At 39.4% G+C, this 24,103-nt stretch overlaps 2 long non-coding RNA genes across 2 annotated transcripts in view; one reads left to right on the top strand and one right to left on the bottom strand.

The window, feature by feature from the left end:
* LOC108528394 (uncharacterized) overlaps positions 1–19,900 on the bottom strand; it is a 38,479-nt gene extending 18,579 nt beyond the window's left edge. The window contains exon 1 of the long non-coding RNA XR_001885126.1: positions 19,690–19,900. This is a non-coding gene — a long non-coding RNA (uncharacterized LOC108528394). The remainder of the gene's footprint in view (positions 1–19,689) is intronic.
* Positions 1–24,103, top strand: part of LOC108528396 (uncharacterized) — an 84,767-nt gene that overhangs the window by 32,999 nt on the left and 27,665 nt on the right. The gene's annotated exons all lie outside the window — the stretch shown is intronic.

Here is a 24,103-nt window from a genome sequence, read left to right as displayed (position 1 = left end):
CCCCGAACGGAAGGACCTGCTGAAGCCGTGACAGAAGAATATAAATTGTGAAGATTTTATGGACATTTATTACTTCCCCAATCAATACTCTTATAATTTCCTATGCCTGTCTTTAATCTCTTAATCCCGTCATCTTCGTAAGCTGAGGATGTACGTCGCCTCAGGACCCTGTGATGATTGTGTTATCTGTACAGATTGTTCGTAAAGCATGTGTGTTTGAACAATATGAAATCTGGGCACCTTAAGAACAGGATAACAGTGATTTTCAGGGAACAAGGGAGATAACCTTAAAGTCTGGCTGCCTGTGGGTTGAGCGGAACACAGCCGTATTTCTCTTATTACCAAAAATGGGTAAGAGAGGTATCGCTGAATTCTTTCCCCAGTAAGGAATATTAATAATTAACAGCCCTGGGAAAAGAATGCATTCCCATTGAGGGGGGGGCCTCTGGCCACTCTGGGGGGTGTCTGCCTTATGCAGTTGCAGATAAGGGATGAAACACACCCTGGCCTCCTGTAGCGCCCCCAGGCTTGCTAGGATTAGGAAATTCCAGCCTGGCGAATTCTACTCAGACCTGTTCTCTGCTCTTGAACCCTGTTAAGATGTTTATCAATGACAATGTGTGCACAGCAGAACATGGAACTTCATTAGTAATTCTAGTTTCGCCCTGACCTTGTGATCTCGCCCTGACCTTCTGCCTTGTGATCTTTTGTTGCCCTTGAAGCATGTGATCTCTGTGACCCACACCCTATTCGTACAGTCCCTCCCCTTTTGAAAATTGCTAACAAAAACTTGCTGATTTTATGGCTCAGGGGCATCACAGAACCTGCCGACATGTGACATCTCCCCCAGACACCCAGCTTTAACATTTTCTCTCTTTTGTACTCTTTCCCTTTATTTCTCAGACCAGCCAACACTTAGGGAAAGTAGAAAGGAGCCTATGTTGAAATACTGGGGTGGGTTCACCCAATAATGAAGTATTAAAAAATCTAATATATTCGAAAATTTACAAGAGAGTATTTTGGAAGGAAACTTCAAAAAATGTAGAAGACAGGGAGAAGAAAGAATCTCTGAAAGTCACCTCTTTGGGTGGAAATTTTCTCATTTCTCTATTTGTGGTCACCACTGTACACTGGTAACAAGATTTCCTGCCATAAAAATTTCTCAGATGGTGAAATTAGTTATAATATGAATAAATTTATTTCTTCCTGTGTGCTTTTGTTTTTTAAACATATTTTTGAGTACTTAATGTGAGTCAGTCTTACTCTAGATTCCAGGATTGTGGAGTTGATCAAGATAGAGAGGACTCTCATCCCCTATTACTTAGTTTTTCAATAGGATCAAAATAAAATACTTTTAAACAAATGTTTATAATAAATATAATGACATAAACACATAGTCTGGAGATTTAAAAAATATAATAGACTATCTGCCCATAAAAAATATAACTGATTTCTCCACTGCCTAAAATCAACAATAAAGTATATCCACAATGTCTCAAGACTCTAAAAGACTTATATTTTGTGAAAGGAGACAGGCAGTAGATATATAGAAGATGATATAATTTTAGGTAGTGATAACTGCTATAAAAATAAAACTGGATAATAGAAGATAATTAGGGAATTAGGGCTAGCTTAGATAAGGCTCTAAGAAAATTCATGCAGTTCATTTATTAAACACAGATATATTCCAATTTTCTCCTTGTATCAAATTCATTATATATTCTCAGTATTTTTCTTGGAATTTGACTGTTACCTGAATTTTTTTCTTTAAAATAATACTGCTTATATTATAGATTTATTCTTTTAAATGTACATAGGATCTTTAATGATGCCCTATCTTCATTGTCAATATTTGCAATTTATTCATTCTCTTACTTTCCTTCATCAGTCTTCCCAGATTCAAATCAGTTTCATTAGTCTTCTCACTGAAATACCTTTTGCATTTGATGATTTTTTACCATTGTATATTTTATTTCTATTTCACATATTTCTGTCCTTATTTTCTTCCTTCAATATTTTCTACTTTCAAGAGAAGTTACTTTCTGCGACTTGCTGGTTTTTGAAAATAACATCATGGCATGAACATTTAGTTCATTGATTATGGTATCTTTCTTTTTTTCTGGATGAATATATTCATGCAAAGCTATTATTATTCCACTCTCTGTATCCACTGTGCATTTACTCCTGGGCTAGGCCCCAAGTAGAGGCTGAAGGAAATAGAATGTGATGAACCAGAACACCTTTGTTGCTCCTCAGGACCTCTTTCTCTGGCAGTGGACACAGGGCTTGTGAGTCCAGCATAATGAGATTATATAGGATGGACTGCCCTGAAGATGAGACAGATACTTCACTCACACTTCCATGGCTCTTGAAGGAGAACTTCCAACTTGATGGATTTTATTAACTGCCCTGGATTTGACAGGTTCCCTCTTGATGGGGAATCAAAAAGGAGCATTTCCGCCTTTCCTGAGTCTCTCCACAGTCTATGGACCCTATGCTCACACAGACCCTCATAGAAACCCACCCACAGTCTGTACTCCCTGTTCCCAGCTGCACAGACAGACCAACATGCAGAAGCAGATGCACACAGTGATGCCAAACTCGGGTTCCAACCACGTGTCAAGAAAGATGAGAAATCTTGAAATAATATGCTGAATCTGCTACACATGGATTTTTTTTTAAATACTTTTTTCACAATTATTGAAATATTTTATTTGCTTTAAGACTTTAGAAGCTTTGAGAGATGAGGAAGAAAGATTCCTGGAGGTGGATTATCTTTGAAAAATCAATTGTGCTGTTACCTCTGTTCCCTCCAAAGGGACAGTAAATGCCCATCTTCTTATCCCAAACCCCCCAAAGGAAGAGGATCTAATAGAGCTATTTGTAGGCATTAGGATGCAACCCCTATGATTGGGGGACATGGTGGCCTAGGTATGATCTTCCAAGACAGTGAAAGGCAGATGTGCCCATAAAAGCTTAGCTCTGGGGAGCAGCCCTGAGCGTTCAGATTTTCCTAAGGCCAGAGATACAGGTATGTTTTATCTCTAAGCAAGGCAAGTGATACAATCTACAAAGAAATCGGCACAAAAGTTGAAGACACTTTAACTTTTAGCATCAAAGAGTGAAATAAAACAAAGTGAAGAGCACATGAAAAGAACAGGCACCTTTTCTTTGGAAATGAAGCTGATGAGAATATCAGAAGGAACATGCATTGCTCAGGAAGTTGTTTTCCTGCAAAGGTTCCTAATCATCTCAACAAATCATAGTTCTATTAATTTGAAATTGATGCAAAGTTGGAGGAAGAATCAGGTCTAGGAATATGTGTGTGTGTGTTCAGTTTTTCTCATAAATGCCTCCAGAAAGATACAGCTCAGCAGGACATCCAGGGTGATTGCTTATGTAAAAATTCTAATCCAATTTGTATTAGGCCATTCTTGCATTGCTATAAAGAAATACCCAAGATTGGATAATTTATAAAGAAAAGAGGTTTAATTGTCTCACCCTTCTGCAGGCTGTACAGGAAGCATAGCTCTGGCATCGGCATCTGTGGAGGCCTCAGGACGCTTGCAATCGTGGCAGAAGGTGAAGTGGGAGCAGGGTTTCACATGGTGAAAGCAGGAGCAAGAGAGAGAGTTGGCAGGGGGAGGTTGCCATACACTTTTTTTTTTTTTTTTTTTTTTTTGGCGCATGGAGTTCTCGCTCTGCACCCAGGCTTGGGAGTGCAAGTTGGGCCGGATATCAGCTCACTGGCACAGCTCGCCTCCTGGGTTCCCGCCAATTCTCCTTGCCTCAGCCTCCCAAGTAGCTGGGATACAGGCGAGCCCGCCACCTCGCCCGGCTAGCTTTTTCGCTCATTTCTTTAGCTTAGAGACGGGGTTTCACCCGTGTTAGCCAGGATGGTCTCCATCTTCCTGGAACCCTCCATGATCTGCCGTTCTCCGGCCTCCCATAGTGTGCTGGGATTACAGGCTTGGGAAGCCACCGCACCGCGCCCTGCCGTGCCATACACTTTTAAATGAACAGATCTCCTGAGAACTCACTATCATGAAAACAGCACCAAGCCATGAGGGATTCACACCCATGACCCAGAAACCTCCTACCAGGCCCCACCTCCAGCACTGAGGATTACAATTCAACATGAGATCTGGGTGGGGACGAACATCCAAAATATCTCACAATTTTATTTTGGGTCAAGTATGAAGTTTACCAAGAGAAGTTTGGCCAAAAGTTTCAACATCTCACCAGATAAAAATCTCAGGCTTCAAGGGGTAGTGCATTGAAAAGAAAAGCCTTATTAAGATATAATTCAGTCTCTACTAAAAATACAAAAATTTGCTGGGCATGGTGGTGCACGCCTATAATCCTAGTTACTTGGGAGGCTGAGAGGCAGGAGAATCGTTTGAACCCAGGAGGCAGAGGTTGCGGTGAGCCGAGATCGTGCCACTACCCTTCAGCCTGGGTGACAGAGCCAGACTCTGTCTAAAGAAAAAAAAAAGATGCAATTCATATAACATGCTCTTCACTCGTTTAAGGTGTACAGGCAATTGACTTTTAGTATCCACAGAATTATGCATTTATCACATGACCAATTTTAGAATATTTTTGTTACCCTAAAATGAAACCCCACATCATTTAGCTGTTGATGCAGGATTTTCTCAGCCCCTTTGCCAGACTTGTGGGAGGGGTGCCCATCTACTCAATCTGCCGTGCTTAACCCCCTGCAGAAGGGAACAAGTGAGTGAGCGAGTGCAGAACCTGGCTGGCTGCTTTGGGCGTCAACAGAGGAGCATGCTCTGAGTGGGACCTGGGGCCAGTCCAGGCATGTTGCCTTGAGGGGAATGTGGCAGCTCCCAGGTGAGGGTGCCCATGATCCTGAAACCCCAGAAGAGGTGTTACAGAGCTCCTTTAGTTCAACTGTCCACAGCATGTTAGCAGCTTACTGGCCCCTTGCCTCATCCATGGGGTGGTTGCCTTCTGCCAGCAAAGGCAAAAGGCTAGTGTGACAGCCTTTCTGGGTATCCACACTCAGTGGGTCCTGAACTCTTGTGTGACATCCAAGAAGAATGAAGTCATGCAGACAATTTAAGGATGGTGAAGGTGGAGAATTTATTGAGTGATGAAAACAGCTCTCAGTGGAGAGAGGAGATGGAGAGGGGAGCTCGAGAAGGGGCAAGAAGAACAGGTCATCTTCCCTGAAGTCAGGCCATCTCTTTCCCTGAAGTCAGGCCATATTCTCCAATACTGACTGAGTCTGGGGACTTTATAGGCACAGAATGGAGAGTGTGTGCTGATTCGCTTGTGAGTATGCAAAAAAGGTTAAAGTGACAACACCATCCAAAGGTTGGCATGATAGTGTAGAAAACCAACTAGGCAAGGGTGGCTATATGTAAAACAGGTGAAGAGCAGGCATGAATCAGAGGAAAGTGTGCCAAACAGGAAGACAAGTTCTCAATCCAGTCCAAGGATTTAACTTGTAGCTTTCAGGTTTTCAACTGTCTTCAGCTTGGAGATGGGGTCACAGGGTCCCACCTCTGTCTGTCTGGGCATTTGGCTGCCTCCTGCTGCTATCACTGACCCTCCCAATATTCTCATTCACTCATTGCTCCTGCCCTAAATAATCTACTTATTTTTTCTCTAGATTTGCCTAACCTGGATCTTTCATACAAGTGGAATCATATAATCAGTAGTTTTTGGGACCAGCTTCTTTCACTTAGTGTAATCATTTTAAAGATTCTTTCCTATAGTATAAATCAGTACTTCATTCCTTTTTATTGCTAAGTAATATTTCAGTGTGGATATACGATTTTATGTATCTTTCAACTGATAGGCATTTGGGCTATTTCCACACTTTGGCGATCATGAACAATTCTGCTATGAATATTTATGTCCAAGGTTTTTTGTGGATATATGTTTTCATTTCTATTGGGACTTCTGGGTCATAAATAACTCTTTTAACTTCTTGACTCTTCCAGGTAAGAAGGACTTTGGAAGGACTTCCAGACTCTTCCAAAGTAACTGCGGCTCAAAAATAGGCAGGGCTTTGTTTTGGTCACTGCTGCATCCCCAGTGTCTAGAACAGAGCTTGACACATTACAAGCCTCACAACACATGAGTAAAACAAGTAAATTCCACATCTTGTATTCCTGAACACTAACATGTAATATCAACATTTTTCATGCATCCTCTAGGAAATTTAAGCAAGAATTACACAAGGGATTTTGATCTCAGCCAACTAAACATTTCATCCTCAATTTTCTCATTTTAAAATGGAAATAAATACCTACCTTCCAATAGAGTTATTACGAGGCTGAAATGTGGTTATATACATGAAAGCAACTTGAAAATTACAAAGTATTATAGAAATGCCAGTTGCTGTTACTATTTTTATTCAGTTGTTTTTGTTAGGATTATCACTCTTCCTGTTCGCAGTCCAGAACCAGACTCGAAGGCACTGAGTCACTTCCACAGTTATATTTGTTCCCTTGGTGTTTCTTGGCAATGGGGTATGCAGCTATATTGGTAATATTTGCTCAGTTTATTCATACTTATTGCATGCATAATATAGATGCCCCCAAGACCACTCTCCTTGGGGACTGATATTTGCCAATCTCCCCTCCAGATGTATTCCTAACCCTAGCGCACCCTGCACTACTCTAACCTGTAGGCTGACCTCTTCATATTGCATCACCTGGCTTCCTCTGCCCTCTGGCTTCTGGTTAGTTTTCTGACTGGAGACGCTGGGTTTTCAGGGGCAAAAGAAGAGAGAAGTCAAGAGATTTATTACCTTCCCTCTCTCCCTGCTCTCCACAACTTGGCGTTGTCTGTGTTCCTTTTATGGAGGCCACAGCTTACGTGGCGTCAGATGTCAAGGCCTTCTTAATGCCAAAGCTCCTGTATGATGTGGCAACTGTCCCCTCCTTTTGTTCCTTTGGTTGGGGTAGTGGTACGGAGTTAGTGTGATGGCTTCCCACTGTTGCTAGGTCCTGGGTGCAGTGCCATCTCCCATTTATTTAATGTTGTCCAATCTATTTAACTACTATCTTTATTAAATTTATTAAATTCAATCCCATTTTGAGTGTACCATGTATTTCCTGTGAGGACCCAATTAATACACTAATAATAATAATAACAACTAACACTTACTTTGCACTCTTTACATGCCGGGTTCTATGATGGGTGCGTTCACACACAAGCTGGTTCACTTTGTCCTCACGGTGACTGAATGAGATAGGGACTCTTTCTGTAATTGTCATTTTGCAGATGAAGAAACTGATGCTCAGAGAGCACCCCTGACTCCCGCCAGGTCACATAGTTAGTAGCTAGCAGAACCAGCATGTAAACCTCATTGCCTTGCATATAGGATCCATGCTTCAGTCTTTATGCTGTACAGCCCATCTGTGGGATTCCAAGTTCTAACGTGAGAATAGCTCAGGCTGGTGATTTCCTAAGCAAAATGTTGGCAGTGGGATCCAGGACAATATTTAGTTTTTATCATTAATTGTAAGAGTGCATGTTCAATGTCACTAGCTGAGGTCCTCAAGCTTGCACAGCGAGAGTTTCAATTAATCCACTAAAAAAGCTCTTTGTACCACGACTAATGCCTATTAATGTGTGATTACTATATAAGGCCCAGTGTTCTTTGTCTGAGACAATGTGAAACAGACCAGGAGCTGGGATGATTTAGACACAATCAGAGTGCATTACACAAGCTCATTTTCACGTTAATAGTAACAATAAAAGACTTCTCAGCCAGATTTATGCCCAGGCCGTCTCATATTTTAGAATAAAAGCAGGGTATAAAAGAAGTTGTTATATACAGCACATTTACTATTTTCCAGAGCTATCTGCAGCTTCCTGCAGTGCTGGCAGAATGGAAATAGCCCCCATAATTTAGGGATTTTTAAAATAAATGTGCAGTAAATTAGGTTGATTAATAGCTTTATTAGATTGTATAAGTCACAATTTTAAGGTTTAATAACAATGTTCATATGTTAAGAAATTGTTCTTTTCAAGGAACTGTTCTACCATATAGATATATATATATTATATATATATATGTGCCTGAACTGCTTCCATCCCATAATAATCTTATCATGTAGGTCATATTTTCAGCCCCATTTCACAGACAAGGAAACTGAGGCACAAAGGTGTTATTTAGCTGGGATACAGATGTACCACTAGGAGGTGAGCATAGGTTTATGAGACAGACTTCAACATCCAGGCTCCTACCCTTTAGGCAAATCTCCCATCAGGGCTTCCTCTCACTTTATAAGTATCAGTTTTTTTTTTCAATTTGGCTGTGCAAAAGCTTCTGGACTCATAAGCCTGAAGGGTGAATTGAGCTGTGAGCTCTCTCAAATGCATAAGTGAAGTAACTCAGGAATGGAAAACCAAACATTGCATGTTCTCACTTGTAAGTGGGAGTTAAGCTATGAGGATGCAAAGGCATAAGAATGACATAAGGACTTTGGGGACTCGGGGAATGTTGGGAGGTGGAGTGAGGGATACAAGACTACATATTGGGTGCAGTGCACACTGCTCAGGTGACAGGTGCACCAAAATCTCAGAAATTACCACCGAAGAATTTACCAACGTAACCACAAGGAAAATAAAATCTATCAGTTTTTTAGTCATAAGAGTCAGCCTCTGGTTGCAGTTTTGTTGCCTTTCTATAGTTTGATATGCAATGTCATTTTGTTAATTCCTAAATAGCTTGTAATTGAGATTTTAATTCCTACTTTAACCTGATGGTTATTTGCGTGTTTGGACATTTATTTTCCTTATCATTTCTACTTACAGTTCATGAAAATTAGAGAATGCCTGGCCTTTTAATAGTTGAATGTTTTATTCTTTCTTTGAGATAAACACTATAATAAAGTTCTCTAAATATTTTTTTTTTAAAAAAATCCAACACAGACATTGTCCCGAGGGAGCATTCTCTGGCTCTTAGCATGCAGTGAACAGGCCAGGAGCACATTGGCCAGCAGATGTCAGGAGTTACTCATGGAAGCCTAGGCTCTGGGCTCCGGACTGAATTTCCTGGGAGAGTAACAATAAACGGCCTGTCTGTGAAGCCCCTTTCCTCAAGGCCAAGTTTCCCTCACATGACCCCAAGATATGATCAGGTACTTGGAGTTCTGGAAACACAACTAAGTCAAACTGGATCAAAGACAGGGCCTACAGGAGTGATGGAAATACTAAATAGTGGTTATACTTTCGTATCTTCCATGACTTGCAGCAGATGAGCCCTAAATGTCTCAGGGAGGATGGCTTATAAATGCTGCGTGAGACAAATGACTCTCATGCTTTGCTTTTATGAATAAATTATAGGAAAAACAATTGGCTCTGTAGGACTCCAGTTCCTACTTTTTCCTATTTCACCATTGTTCTGTTTCAATTACAAAAATGTTAATGATGATAGTGATATGTGTGATGATGCCAGTTACCATTTACTGAATGCTTGCTAGGGGTTAATCGCATGTCGAACAAATATGAGTAGTTTCTTATTTAATCCTATAGCAGTTCCTCATATATTTATTGTGAACAATTAAAAATACAGTGATATGGTTTGGCTCTGGGTTCTCACCTAAATGTCATCTCAAATTGTAATCCCCATGTGTCAAGGGAAGGAAGTGATTGCATCATGAGGATAGTTTCCCCCATGCTGTTCTCATGATAGTGAGTGAGTTCTCATGAGATCTGGTGGTTTGATAAATGGCAGTTTTCCTGCACTCACACGTCTCTCTCCTGCCACCATGTGAAGAAAGTCCTTGCTTCCCCTTCGCCCTCCGCCATGAGTGTAAGTTTCCTGAGGTCTCCCCAGCCATGTGGAACTGTGAGTCAATTAAGCCTCTTTCCTTCATAAATTACCCAGTCTCAGGTAGTATTTTTACAGCAGTGTGAAAACAGACTAATAGACATAGATTTAAAAACATAAAGCAGAATACATATAGAAGCATACAATCAATGTCACCCAAAATAACCACCTTTTGAGGCTAAACTATTTAGGTGCAAGCACATTGAGAATCATTCTATTTTATCAATGATTTTAAACTTTTACGAAGTCTCTTTATCTCTAGTTGTACATTTTATCTTAAAGACTAATTTGTCAGATATTTTTCTGGTCACAAAATCTTTCTTCGGTATAGCTTGCATGGTCTAATTTTTTCAATCTTTCTCTGTCTCTGTTTTAAGTGAATCTCCTATAATTTTATTTTAATCCAAAGAGATGCTTATTTCTGTTTTAATTGTTAGATTCAGTCTCCTTATACGTAATGCAATTCTTAATATATTTGGACTGTCAGCTTAATCTGCTTTTGTTTTTCTGTTTGTCTTGCCTGTTTTGTCTTTTCTTATTCCAAATTAGAAAATGTTTATTTACATATTTTCCCTATGAATTAGGAAATTATAAATAATATTACTCTGTCTAAGTGATTATCATAAAGATTGCAATATGGATAACTGAAATATTAATGGTTGTATTAATTGTGGCTTTTCTTCTTTTCCAGGAAAAGGCACAAATCTTAGAATTGTTTAACTTCATTTATGCACTTTTTGAATTAAATGCCATTTTGCCATGCATGTTAATTCTGTTTATGTGTGCATTAAATTTCTCACGTGATAATTTGTATTTGTGTTATTGTTTTATGTGGTCATTATTCATTCTGTATATTCACCCTTTGTGATGATTTAATTCCGTCTTGGTCTTTTGTTATTGTTGTTGTTTTGGGGTGTGTGTGTGTGTGTGTGTGTGTGTGTGTATGTGTGCGTGTGCATGTGTGTGTGTTTTGGCCAAGATTTGGGATTATTTCATTCTTCCTGAATAACAACCCTTGATATTTTCTTTAATGTGGGTCTTCTGGTAACAAAGACAGTTTCTCTTTGTCTGAAAAGTCTATTTCACTATCATTCTTAAAGGATATTTTTGCTGAGATACTTTCAATGATTTTGGTTGAGAAGTCACCTGTCAGTCTACACATTTTTTCCCTCTAATTGGAAAGATAACAATGAATTTTAAAGAGCTAGACTTTAGTTCTGGAGGGACATGGCTGAGAATCCTGGCTCTGCTATAACTAGTGACTGCCTCAAGCTTTTACATCTGTGAAATGGGTATAACAATATCTCCCTTGCTGTGATTTTGTAAAGATTAGAGATAAATTATAACTATTTTTTAGACATCTGGCCTAATGGGCACTTAAAATAATAACAATATTATTATAAATGTTAATTACTTTTTAATAAATCCTTCTTGTTCAGAAAAACAAACTTCTGTATAGCCCCTGCACGTAACAGCAGATGGACCAAATTTGATACTGTAAAAATGATCAGATAGGATATTTTACAAATTATTCTTACTACCAAGTTCTTTTCATTCAAGTCTCGCTAATCCCTTCTTCTTCAATCTTTATCTCCACCATGAAAGCTGTGCTCCTACTAATACATAAAGGGCAGAGTGTGGGCACCAGAGCACACGCAGGTTCACGTGAGTGTAGGAGGCTCACCAAGAAGGGGAAGTCCACACACAACCTGATTTGGTTGCAAGACAAATTTTCTGTCAGAAACTCATTAATAGGCTGAGTGCAGTGGCTCACGCCTGTAATCCCAGCACTTTGGGAGGCTGAGGCGGGTGGATCATCTGAGATAAGGAGTTCGAGAGCAGCCTGGCCAACATGGTGAAACCCCATCTCTACTAAAAATACAAAAATTAGCTGGGCGTGGTGGCAGGTGCCTTTAGTCCCAGCTACTTGGGAGGCTGAGGCAGGAGAATTGCTGGAACCCATGAGGCAGAGGTAGCAGTGAGCTGAGATCACGCCATTGCATTCCAGCCTGGGCAACAAGAGCGAAATTCTGTCTCAAAAACAAAAACAAAAATAGGATATTCATTAATGCTGGCTCAGAAGTTCTGACAACATTACCCTTGTTTTTATAGGTTCTTACAGTAGAGAAAAGTTTGCAAAGGCCAGTGTTTGCATATTTTTCTAACAATTCCTTTCCTAATACAGATGTGATCTCAATCGTTTCATAATGCCACACATTTTATTAGCTTTGTCTCTCATACAGCTGTTACTTATTTGTTTTTTAGAAAGTCTGAACAAAACTGAAGTTTAATTCCTTCCCACACGCCCTGCAAGAGAGTCACCATTCTTATTGAAGCTGAGAAGGAAGTTCAAGAATGAGGAGGAAAACTATCTCTGATCTTCTCCAAAGACGATAATTTATCTATAGCTGTCCCTTCTCTTGTCTTTACCGTTATTATTAAACACACACACACAGCACATGCACACACACACACGCACACATACACACACAGTTTCTTTCGATCGATCATTCGAATGGTTTTGCCGTTTCCTTGGTTTCTTTGAAGATTCCATGTTGGTTTTACTGGTTCTTTCAATGGCTCCTGTGATTTCCTTCAAACTAATTTCTCTATTTCTAATTGCTTTCTTTACGCTACTCACTGTTACTCTTTTGTTCTATTTTCTAAAATTCTCACTTCCAGAACACATGTATGGTGATGTGTCTTCTACACATCGTTTCCGCACCTGTGCCAGGATCTGTAGACCTTGTTTTCATTGTGGTTCAACTCTAAATGTTTCTCATTTGTATTATAGTTTCCTGTTTTATATAAATCCCAAATCTATGAAGATTTGGTTTACTTTTAATATTTTTCTGATTTAAAAATGTGTTTTCAGCACTTTGGGAGGTTTGAGGCAGGGGGTCACTTGAGCCCAGGAGTTCGAGACCAGCTTGGGCAATATACCAAACCCCATCTCTACAAAAAATACAGAATTAGCTGCGTGTGATGACATGGCCCTGTAATCCCAGCCACTTGGGAGGCTGAGGTGGGAGGATCACCTGAGCCCAGGAGGTGGAGGCTGCAAGAGTCAATATTGCACCACTGCACTCCAGCCTGGGTGAGAGAGTGAGACCCTATCTCAAAAACAAAAAACAAAAAACGTCTTCATAGAGGGGAACAACACACTCTGGCCTACTAAAGGGTGAAGGATGGGAGGAGGGAGGGAGTCGGGAAAAACAACTAATGGCTACTAGGCTTAATACCTGTGTGATTATAAAATAGTCTATGCAACAAACCCCCATGATACAAGTTTACTTATATAATAAACCTGCACATGCACCCCTGAACTTAAAATAAAAGTTAGATAAATAAATAAATAAATAAATAAATAACAAGAATCTATATGGATGAAATCAACTGCTCAAAAAAGCGTTTGGTTTTATATTATTTGTTTAAAGATTTTGTATATCATTAGAAATGATATTTTGTGTTAAGAGGAAATGCATATTCTTTCATTTAAATAAGTCCTTTAGTTAAAATTTGCTCCTCTATTGCTCTTCCTCCTCATTCATATCTGTTTGGCACATCAGCTTCCAAGTAAGGTATGATAAACCTTCTTACTCTTAAAATTATTTGTGAAATTCACCTAATATTTCTGACAGTACAGATAGCAACTTACATTCCAATTGTGTTCTTAGTTACTTCCAATTTTAGATTTCTTACAAACTCGTAGGTTGTTTCTTATGTCATTATTTAGTATTCTATTTGTATCCAGAACATTTTTGCCTAGAATACTATTTCTCTGATGTTTAATAAAACCTTACCAGGTTTTCCCTGGTTGGCATTTATTGTACATACTTTTTCCATTAGTTTTCTTGTATTCTGTCTATATCATTGTATTTTTTTCTTCAACTTTTATTTTAAGTTCTGGGGTACATGTGCAGGATGTGCAGGTTTGTTACATGGGTAAACGTGCGCCGTGGTGGTTTGCTGCTCAGATCATCCCATCACCGAGGTATTACGCCCAGCGTCCATTAATTATTCTTCCTGATGCTCTCCTTCCCGCTACTCTCCCCCTCCAACAAGACCCGGTATGTGTTGTTATTCCTCATGTGTCTATGTGTTCTCATCATTTCAGCTCCCACATTTAAGGGAGAACATGCAGTGTTTGGTTTTCTGTTTCTGCGTTAGCTTGCTGAGGATAATGGCTTCCAATTCCATCTATGTCCCTGAAAAGGACATATATAATTTTATCTTTAAGCGACTTTTGTAGTATGCTTGATTTTTCAAAAAAATCTAAGTATTAGGGCACTGTAACATAATTTCAAATTATATGTACTTAACCACCATAAACAAAATATCCAATGCCAAATTGTTAGAATTATATATTATTATTACTTGGAATTTTAGCGTCATTTGATTTTTAATATTTTTAAATTTAATCATCATTAAATTTATCATAATTTTTATTATTTTCACACACACACACGCACACACACACACATATATATATGTGTATATATAATGTGTGTATATATATGTGTATATATAATGTGTATATATATATGTGTATATATATGTATGTGTATATATGTGTATATATATATGTATGTGTATATATGTGTATATATATATGTATGTGTATATATATGTGTGTATATATATATATATATGACACTTAATCATCATTAAATTTATCATAATTTTTATTATTTTCACACACACACACGCACACACACACACATATATATATGTGTATATATAATGTGTGTATATATATGTGTATATATAATGTGTATATATATATGTGTATATATATATGTGTATATATATGTGTATATATATATGTATGTGTATATATGTGTATATATATATGTATGTGTATATATATGTGTGTATATATATATATATATGACACAGTCTCGCTCTGTCGTCCAGGCTGGAGTGCAGTGGTGCGATCTCGGCTCACTGCAACCTCAGCATCTCGGATTCAAGCAATTCTCCTGCCTCATCCTCCCAAGTAGCTGGCACATGCCACCATGCCTGGCTAATTTTTTGTATTTTTAGTAGAGACAGGGTTTCACCATGCTGGCCAGACTGGTCTTGAACTCCAGACCTCGTGATCACGCCTGCTGGGATTAAGGTGTGAGCCACTGTGCCTGGCCACTATTTTGTATTTTTAAAGTTTGCTTGAATTTACTCACCAAGTGCTACCTAGACACGGGCTTATAAAAATTCTGCTTGGGGTTTTGATGTAAATTCTTGAATCTGAAGGTGCATTTCAAAAAAATGAACTTTAGATGATGCTTAGATTCAGCTCTTCAAATGCTGCTCCTCTTCATTCTTCTTCTCTCGTCTTATGGAACACCTGCCTATTTTATCCTTCATGTCTCTTAACTTCTGTAGAATATTTTTCAGGGCTTTGTCTCTCTGTGTTCTGGGCAATTTCCTCGAATCTCTGTTCCAGTTTGTTAGTTCTGTTTTCTCCTAAGTCCTTGCTCTTTGAAGAGGAAAAATACATCTCTATGTCTGTCTGTGTATACCCCGTACCTATATCCACCTGCACCTACTCCTGCATCTAAATGTGTATAGTCACATAGAGGTACATATATGTGTATACAGTCATTCCCCCTTATCTGCAGAAGATACAGTCCAAGACCCTCAGTGTATGGGTGAAACTGCAGATAGTATAAACCTTACATATATTATGTTTTTTCTATACATATATAACTATGTTAAAGTTTAATTTATAAATTAGGAAGTTGGATATGGTGGGTTTTGTCTGTGATTCCAGTGCTTTGGGAGGCAGAGGCAAGAAGATTGCTTAAGGCCAGGAGTTCAAGACCAGCCTGGGCAACATAGTAGGACCCTATCTCTACAAAAAAATTAAAATTATAAAAGTATAAATTAAGCACAATAACAGACTAACAATAATAATTAATAGTAAAGTAGAACAATTATAACAATATACTGTAACACAAGTCTTATGAATGTGGTTTCTCTCTATCTCAAAATACCTTACTATTTTTGAACTTTGGTAATTAAAACCAGTATAAGTTAAACCCCAAATAAGGGGACACTACTGTGTACATATAGGAATAATTAAACAAGTTTAAAATAACATCATTACTAGCAATAATTACAGTGGTTAACACACAGCTCGGGACTCACACTGTCTGAGCCCTTCGATAAATTTAATAGTGGCATTATTATTATTTAAAAGTTTCTAGGGCCAATTATGTGTCTTGCACACATTGTGCAAGACACTCATTGATTTCCTTGCAAAACAATTCTGAGGGCAATGCCACCATAGCACTTATTTTAAAAGGGAGAAAACTGAAGTGCAAAGGATCTGTAATTCAGCCTAGCTCACCCAGGCAGCAAAAGACCGGGCTGAAATGTGAACTGAGCGCGGGCAGAATGCACAGCCTGCCATGCCAGAGTCCTGCACCCAGTAGATCGTCAGTGGAAGCTGGCTTGATTAATGAAGCAATGAATGAATCATTGCTGGTCACATCTGCCATTTCCTGGGAACCTGCAGTCAAGAACTTGCAGGACTTCAGGGGAGCCATCAAATACTCACAATACTGATAGGCAGGTTGGATCGTTCTGTCTTATGAAGATAAAAAATGGAGGCCTTGGAGGGGTGGAAAGACCTTGGCCACAGCCAGGTATCAGTAGAAGCAGATTTTGCAGCCCAGATTTTCCTGAAGGAGGCAGAAGAGAGAAACCATTTCTGTGATTGTCACCCTTCTTGGCCACACCCCAACTGAGTTGCTTCTGGAATATATAGGAAGAGCAAGGTCTATGGAAATGTAACTCTGGGGAGGAGGGGCAGGCTGTGTCCGCAGCAGCGACATCATGAGAGGGATGCACCAACAGCAACAGCACAGAACACAGGGGTGTGTGGAGGAGACAATCACCTGTGAGCAGACCTCAATGGAATGTGCTCAAAACCGGCTTAGAGTGTTAAGCCATTTTTATGTTACTAAAAAGGAATATCTGAGACTGGATAATTTATAACGAAAAGATGTTTATTTGCCTCACAGTTTTGCAGGCTGTACACAAAGCATAGTGCCCGCATTTGCTTCTGGTGAGGGCCTCAGGAAGCTTACAATCACGGTGGAAGGCTAAGGGGAGCCAGTGCATCACACGGGGAGGGTGGGAGCAAGAGAGAGAAGGCGCAAGACAGTGAGAGAGTGAGAGGAGACCAGGCTTTTTTCAACAATCAGCTCTTCTGTGAACTCACTCATCTCCAAAGGAATGGTGCCAAGCTATTCATGAGGGATCTGCCGTCATGATTCAAACACCTCCCTCCAGACCCCACCTCCAACATTGGGGATCACATTTCAACATGACACTTGGGGGGAAAATGTTCAAACTATAATTACCCAGGATGGCATAGGCTATGCCTTCCTTGCCAGGGTTCAGGTGTCAAAGAGGAAACAGGGAAAACACAGGCAGTGGTGTCCAATGGCTAGGTCTACAGTGTGTTTGTGCAGGGGGAAAGGACAAGCGTGGGCAAGAGGGGCAAGATGTAGGGAAACAGATGCAGAAAAGCCCTTTCTCCCATCAGAACCTCTCTGGGAAAAAAAAAAAAATGTATTGATCCTGAGATTCCCATTTCTGTGCTTTATGTGTGTGTGTGTGTGTGTGGTCTTCTCATATCGCCTTTGATTTCTCTTTGCAGAGGAAAACTGAAGTCTAATGGTGCAAACACACTGGGCTTTGCAGAGTTTTAAAGAATAATGATGTTGATGATTCTCTTGTTAGTCCAACATTATCTTCGTTCAGATTTCAAGTCATGAGGCGCTTATCCCAGGGGCCCAACCCAAACAAAAGGAAAGCTTCACAATTAGAGTCTTATTAAGAGAAATCAAAATAGGCCAATGAGTTTTTTTTTTTTTCTTTAGACCCTTGAAAGTGAAAGACTGACAATGCACTCTGAAACCGTGCTCTCTCTGCTTGCATAATTTTCAAAAGCATAGTCACCCCATCTGCAACGATACTTAATCTGCAAACCGTTAAGTATGTATCTCATTTTGTTCCATAATAAGAAACCAAAGACATACTTAAAGTTGCTGGGAAATAAGGATAAGTACTTCAGGAGCCCTAAGTGGACAGAGATAAATAGAGTTGATATTTCTCACACTTCTTGCCAAAGAAGAATAAAGAATGCATAGCATATCAAAGACAACCATTGATATAGCAGTTCTTCAAGGGCTAAAAAGCATTACTTTAATCCATATATAATGAGTCTTTTCTCTGTGTCAAGTGCTGTTTTAAGGTCTGAGATACAGAGGGGGCACAGTCTCAGTCCCCTTTAAGACTAGTGTCACACAGCAGACATATACCCTCTGCACAATGGGGGCCTAGCGGATGAGTCTGTGTTTGATGGAACAGAGTATTTCTTTCTCATTGAATTGATGCCTGTATTAGCTCCTTTTGCTGCTGCAACAAATTACCACTAGCATAGTCTTACAACAGCACTCATGTATTATCCTCCAGTTCAGAAATCTAAAATGGGTCTTACTGGGTTTGCAGGTGAAGTGTCATTACAGATGGGGTGACTATGCTTTTGAAAATTATGCAAGCAGAGAGAGCACCGTTTCAGAGTGCATTGTCAGTCTGTTCAATTTCAAGGGTCTAAAGAAAAATCCTCAATGGCCTATTCTGATTTCTCTTAATAAGACTTTATCTATGAAGCTTTTCTTTTGTCTAGGCTGGGCCCCTGGGACATGTGCCTCATGATTTGAAATCTGAACAAAGATAATTTTGGACTAGCAAGAGAATCGTCAACATCATTATCCCCTGAAGGTGTCTTCAAGGCTCAATTTCTTCTGAGGCTCTCAGGTATAATCCATCTCCTGACTGTTTTCCATTTCCGGAAGCTTCCCTTCCAGTGTTCCTTTGCTCATGGCCACATCACTCCTATCTCTGCTGCCTTCATCACAGCTCCTTTCACTCTGACCCTCCTGCCTTCTTCTAATAAGGACATGTGTGATTCCCGTGGGTCCGCCAGAATAGTCCAGGACAAGCTCCCAGTCTCTCCATTAGATTAACCCTTATCTCAGTCACATCTTCACAGTCTCTTTTGCCATGTAAGGTAGGCTATTCATAGGTTCCAAAGATTAGAACGTCTTCAAAATGTTTGGAGAACAATTATTCTGCCTGTGTATTTGGGACATCTTTGAGGGAATCAATTATTCTGCCTATCACAGTGATCAATATTGAAATACCAGAACATTTACCATTTATACTTTTGGTTAAAATATGGGCTTCAGTTAATAATAATAACTACACCATACTAATAATATACCATACTAACATACAGTAATTATTGCTAATACTAATACCAATGTATAATACTATACATATGTATAATATATATTATTAGTATGTATTGTTATACATACTAATGTATAATAATTAGTAGCACTAATAGTAACGAATAATGTATATCACAGATACTATGCATATGTATAACACTATACTAATGTATAACACTACACTAATATATAATACTATACTAATATATAATAATTAATAATAATATACCATCCTAATGTAAGATGTCAATAATAGGGGCACTGGGTATCCCCATTGGATTTTCAGGAACTTTGTACTATCTTTGCAGTAATTCTGTAAAGCCAAAAATAAAAGTATTAAAAATGACATTTCCTGCTGCCTTGAACATGTGGGAAATCAATTAACAGTGGGGTATGCCAGCATGGAAACAGTTGACTGTATGAGTCTTTATTGAGACACACCCCTTTCCATTAACTGAAGTCCCTGAAATGAACTGCTTCATTCACTGATGCCATTTCTCTGGTGGCTTATGCAATTTGAGATTGTGACTCTTGAAAAAAGTAATTGAACAATTATGTAATTACCTCTGTGCTCTGCACCATGGAGAAAGAGGTCCGTAAGTTCCCGGTGTGTCCTTGAAGGGGAATCTTGCCTCTTCTCAGGCTCAGGTCGGTCCCTCAGAGTCCCTCCAAATCAAATGGAGAATCAATGACTGATGTGCAGGCAGGTGAAACTTATTCTTCTCACTGTACTTTACAGATTATAGTAGTTTCAAGCTCTATTAAATGAGGATGCATCTTGGCTGGTTGATGTCCCTATTTTTCTGGTTAAGTGCATTTGTTTCCAGGAGCTGATGTGCTAAGTGAATTTTTGCCTAAGATCTAGACAAGTCATCCCAGTTATTGTGTGGGAGGGAAGGGGAAAAGGAGGTGGGTTGTTAAAAGCTGGTGAAAAATATGCCTGTGGCTAAGAATAATGTAAATCCTGGTATTATAACTTTAAACCAGGTGCTGAGCCATTACAGTATTCAATTATTTTGATGCTTCAAGGCAAATGTTTCCAGGTCTGAAATTCTAGTCTACTTGACATTCAACAAATGATGTTGTGCTTTCATGGAAAGACGCCCATTTATGAAGGGAAGAATTCATGTCATTCAGCCTGTTCCCTGCCTGCCATCAGCACCCCCATTAATACACCTGTTACTAATATAAGATAGTCACATTTAATGTTTTATAAAGGAGAAAGGGTCTACAGCCTTCTTTGGAGATATTGTGAGGTCAGGGAAGGCCACATCAGGAGAAAATTAGCCTTTCTTCCTATTCTGTTTTGAACTAGGAATCTTGGAACTGTAATCAAATTCTGTCATTTTGCTTGCATTTATTCTTGCACATAGTTACTTCTTAGCTAAGTTAACCTTGTCTCTTAACCTTCCTTGATGAAAATTAAGAAGCAAGGACAGAGGGTCTGATGATTGGAAAGTCGTATGTAATTTTCTAGGTTACATATAAAGTATAATAATAACTATCATTCGCTAAACACCTTTCACGGGCAAGATACTCTACCACATACTTTTCATATAGTATGCCAATGACTTCTCATCAAAATCCTTTGATGATATTAACCCTCATGTGTCTTGTGAAGGAGTCAGCAAACCACAGTCCTGAGGTCAGGTCTGACCCACTGCTTGTTTTTGTAAATGAAGGCTCATTGTAACACAACTGTGCTCATTAATTTCTGTATTTTGTATGGCTATTTTCCCACGAAAAGAAAAGAATTCAGTAATTTAGTGGCTGCAGTTCTGTCCTGGTAGCCAGGAATGCTGAAAATATTTCAAAGTCTGACCTTTTACAGAAAAGAGCTCGCCAACTCTGATCTAGTACCATGTCTTAAGAAATACATGAAGACCAATTCGTTTAATCCTCCCTCATAACTTGGCAAGCACATATTACTCTTTTCCCAGCCTTGCAGATAAGAAAATGAAAGATACAAGGAGTTAACTTGCACAAAGTCAAAGAGCTTACAAATAGTAGAGACAGCAATCAAATCCAGCCCTCTACTCCATAGCTGGTTATCTTTATACCACAGAATGTGACAATCACCTGCACTCAACGGCACAATCTATTTTACTACTACCAACCTTCTTTATCAAATGTATGTGTTTATTTTTTCCAAAAGAGATCTAATGTGTGTGCAAAACCATCAGTCCATAGGAATTCAATAGATTTGGGCCTATATCAGCCTACAGACACATGCTTTGTAACATGAGGACATTATAACCTTAAAACTTCTGTTTCTGTCATTTTTATTCCTCTGAATAGTTTCTTTCCTAATTTGTTTCCCACACTTACTCATTTAATAAACTTTGAAATCAACTCATTAATACTCTTGCTTAATGAGAATAGCACAGGCTCCCCCAGGCTCCAAAGAGTTACATTAGTTAGTTTCCTTTTAAAGACGTATTTCCAATAATTTTATTCTAGAGCGCAGTAGGATGTGTTTCCAATAGAATAAAGCTTCTGGCTATCTGGAAGTGTCACACGTGAGCTATGTGTTGTGGTACTTAAAAGCAGGGTTGGGGCTCGGCTGCTGGGGTTTGAATTCATGCTTCATTACTTAATGACCCTGTGATTTAAGAAAGTTAGTCAATTTCTCTGAGCCTCATTTTCTTTGTCTGAAATGAGCACCGTCAAATGCTAGATAACAATGCCTGTTACATATTAAGAACCATGTATGAGCCCACTAATATGTGTGAGAGATAGGACTGTGCTTAAACATATTATTGCATCCGTTGACTCCATAAACTGCAAGGATTATCAGTCTCCTCAGGGCACCTGAACATCGTAATTATGAACATGTTTCTTAATTTGTAGATAAACATAAGACCTGCTTATGTTTGTAAGTGTGTGGTGTGTGTGGTGGTGAAATTTGTAGATAAACATAAGACCTGCTGCAGTCCATAGAGCTATTTGCTCCTACATTTAATGGCCCAAACGGAGATGTTCTTGGAGGTCCCATGTCTGCTGTGTTTGTGTTATTTTCCAGAGTTTCCTCATTGCCCATTGTTATTTCATGTATAGTTTGCTCTGTTTCATTTTGTAACTTGCTATTTCTGATCCGCTGTGGATTTGTAAACCAGAAAACCAAACTCAGAAGATTCATGTGCAGAACAAGTTGTTAGTTTCTCATGGATGAGCTTTCGAGTTTGCACGAAGTATTTTCATTTCGAATTTTCCTCCATTGTCCTGGATAGTTCGGGGACCACAGGTTTCCTGGGCTGGTAAAGACATTTAGCACCCCCCAAAACCTGGGCAGCCAAAACAGAACACTGACTCATTTGACCCTGAATCTCCAGGTGATGGCGAACATTCTTCATGCTCCCATCTTTTCACGGTAGCGCACTCAGGCTCCTCCAGAGTGTATGGGCCCAACGCTGTCCAGGAAAACCCACGACTGCCAGCCCTCATCCCAGCCAGGGAAATTGTGCTGGATTCTTTTGAACCAGCACATTTCATTTATGACACCCAGTGATTAATCTCACCACCTCACTATGAGTACCATCACTGCCAAATTACAGCATACTTGGAGTCCTAATTATATTCATTGATTCAATTTTAGTGTGACTGAGTTATTGACATGGATGTGAATTAACTTATTTGTCTGCAGCCAAAGGCCAGTAATAGAATTTAGAGAGAAATTATGTCTAGATAACACTCAGCATGGGTAAGAGTGCCTGATTTCAGAGACTTAACACAACAAGGAGAGGTTTCCCGGGGCTTGCCAGTGGGCAGAGGTTCTCTGGCAAATTATCCTGAGCTATCGTCAGCCCCTTGGATGCACTAAAATCAGGGTAGTAGAAAATGCAGAAGAAGTAAGAAACAAAGCATTTGAATTTTTTTGCATGGGTAGAACTACTTAGAATTCTAGGAAAGGAATCTGTTTTATATCAACAAAATCAAACACTTGCTTTATTCCTCTGGCCAAGGTTCCATATATTAAATATGACAAAATACAACTGGTTCAAACATCATACTAAGTGAAATACGCCAGTCACAAAAGACAAATATTGTATAATTCTTCTTATATGAGGTACCTATAATGGTCAAATCCATAGAGACAAAAAGGAGAATGGTGCTTGCTGGGGGAAGGGGAGATAGGAACAGCGTTTGGTTTTGCAAGATGAAAATAGTTCTGGAGATCAATTGCACAACAGTGTGAATGCACGGTACACTTACCAATGATTAAGAGAGTAAATTTTTGGCCGGGCACGGTGGCTCACTTCTGTAATCCCAGCACTTTCGGAGGCCGAGGCGGGTGGATCACGAGGTCAGGAGATCAAGAGCATCCGGGCTAACATGGTGAAACCCCGTCTCTAATAAAAATATAAAAAATTAACCAGGCATGGTGGCAGGTGCTTGTAGTCCCAGCTACTTAGGAGGCTGAGGCAGGAGAATGGCGTGAACCCAAGAGGTGGAGCTTGCAGTGAGCCGAGATCGCGCTGCTGCACTCCAGCCTGGGCGACAAAGCGAGATTCCGTCTCAAAAAAAAAAAAAAAAAAAAAAAAAGAAAAATTTTAGTTTTTTATGTTTTACCACAATTTAAGAAATCCCAGAAAGCTTAGTGGCTTAAAAGACAAAACCTACCAACCGAATATGAAAACACTAACTGATTCAGACAAAAAATCTGAAGTCATTAGATGCTTTTAGCAGGGATTATTTCATGTAGAGAATTAAAGGTTGACTCAACAAGGGAAGGACTGAGCAGGCAGTCAGAAAGGCTGATGGAAATCTTGCAAATTATGTTCGCACCCAAGTGACTGATGCCCAGGAGGAAGTCAGGAAACTGTGGCACCGCCTCATGCTCACCATCCACCAATGCCCACATGTACTTCTGCACCTGCCACTGGAGACCAATGCCTTCCCTGCTTTTTACCTTTAAACCTCATGCATCTGACTTTCACTTACAGACACAAATTAGAACTCTACTAGCAAGGCAGCCTAG

Source organism: Rhinopithecus bieti, unplaced genomic scaffold (genome assembly GCF_001698545.2).
Source record: "Rhinopithecus bieti isolate Rb0 unplaced genomic scaffold, ASM169854v2 scaffold_5246, whole genome shotgun sequence".
NCBI lineage: Eukaryota > Metazoa > Chordata > Mammalia > Primates > Cercopithecidae > Rhinopithecus > Rhinopithecus bieti.
This window is presented reverse-complemented; position numbering and strand designations above follow the sequence as displayed.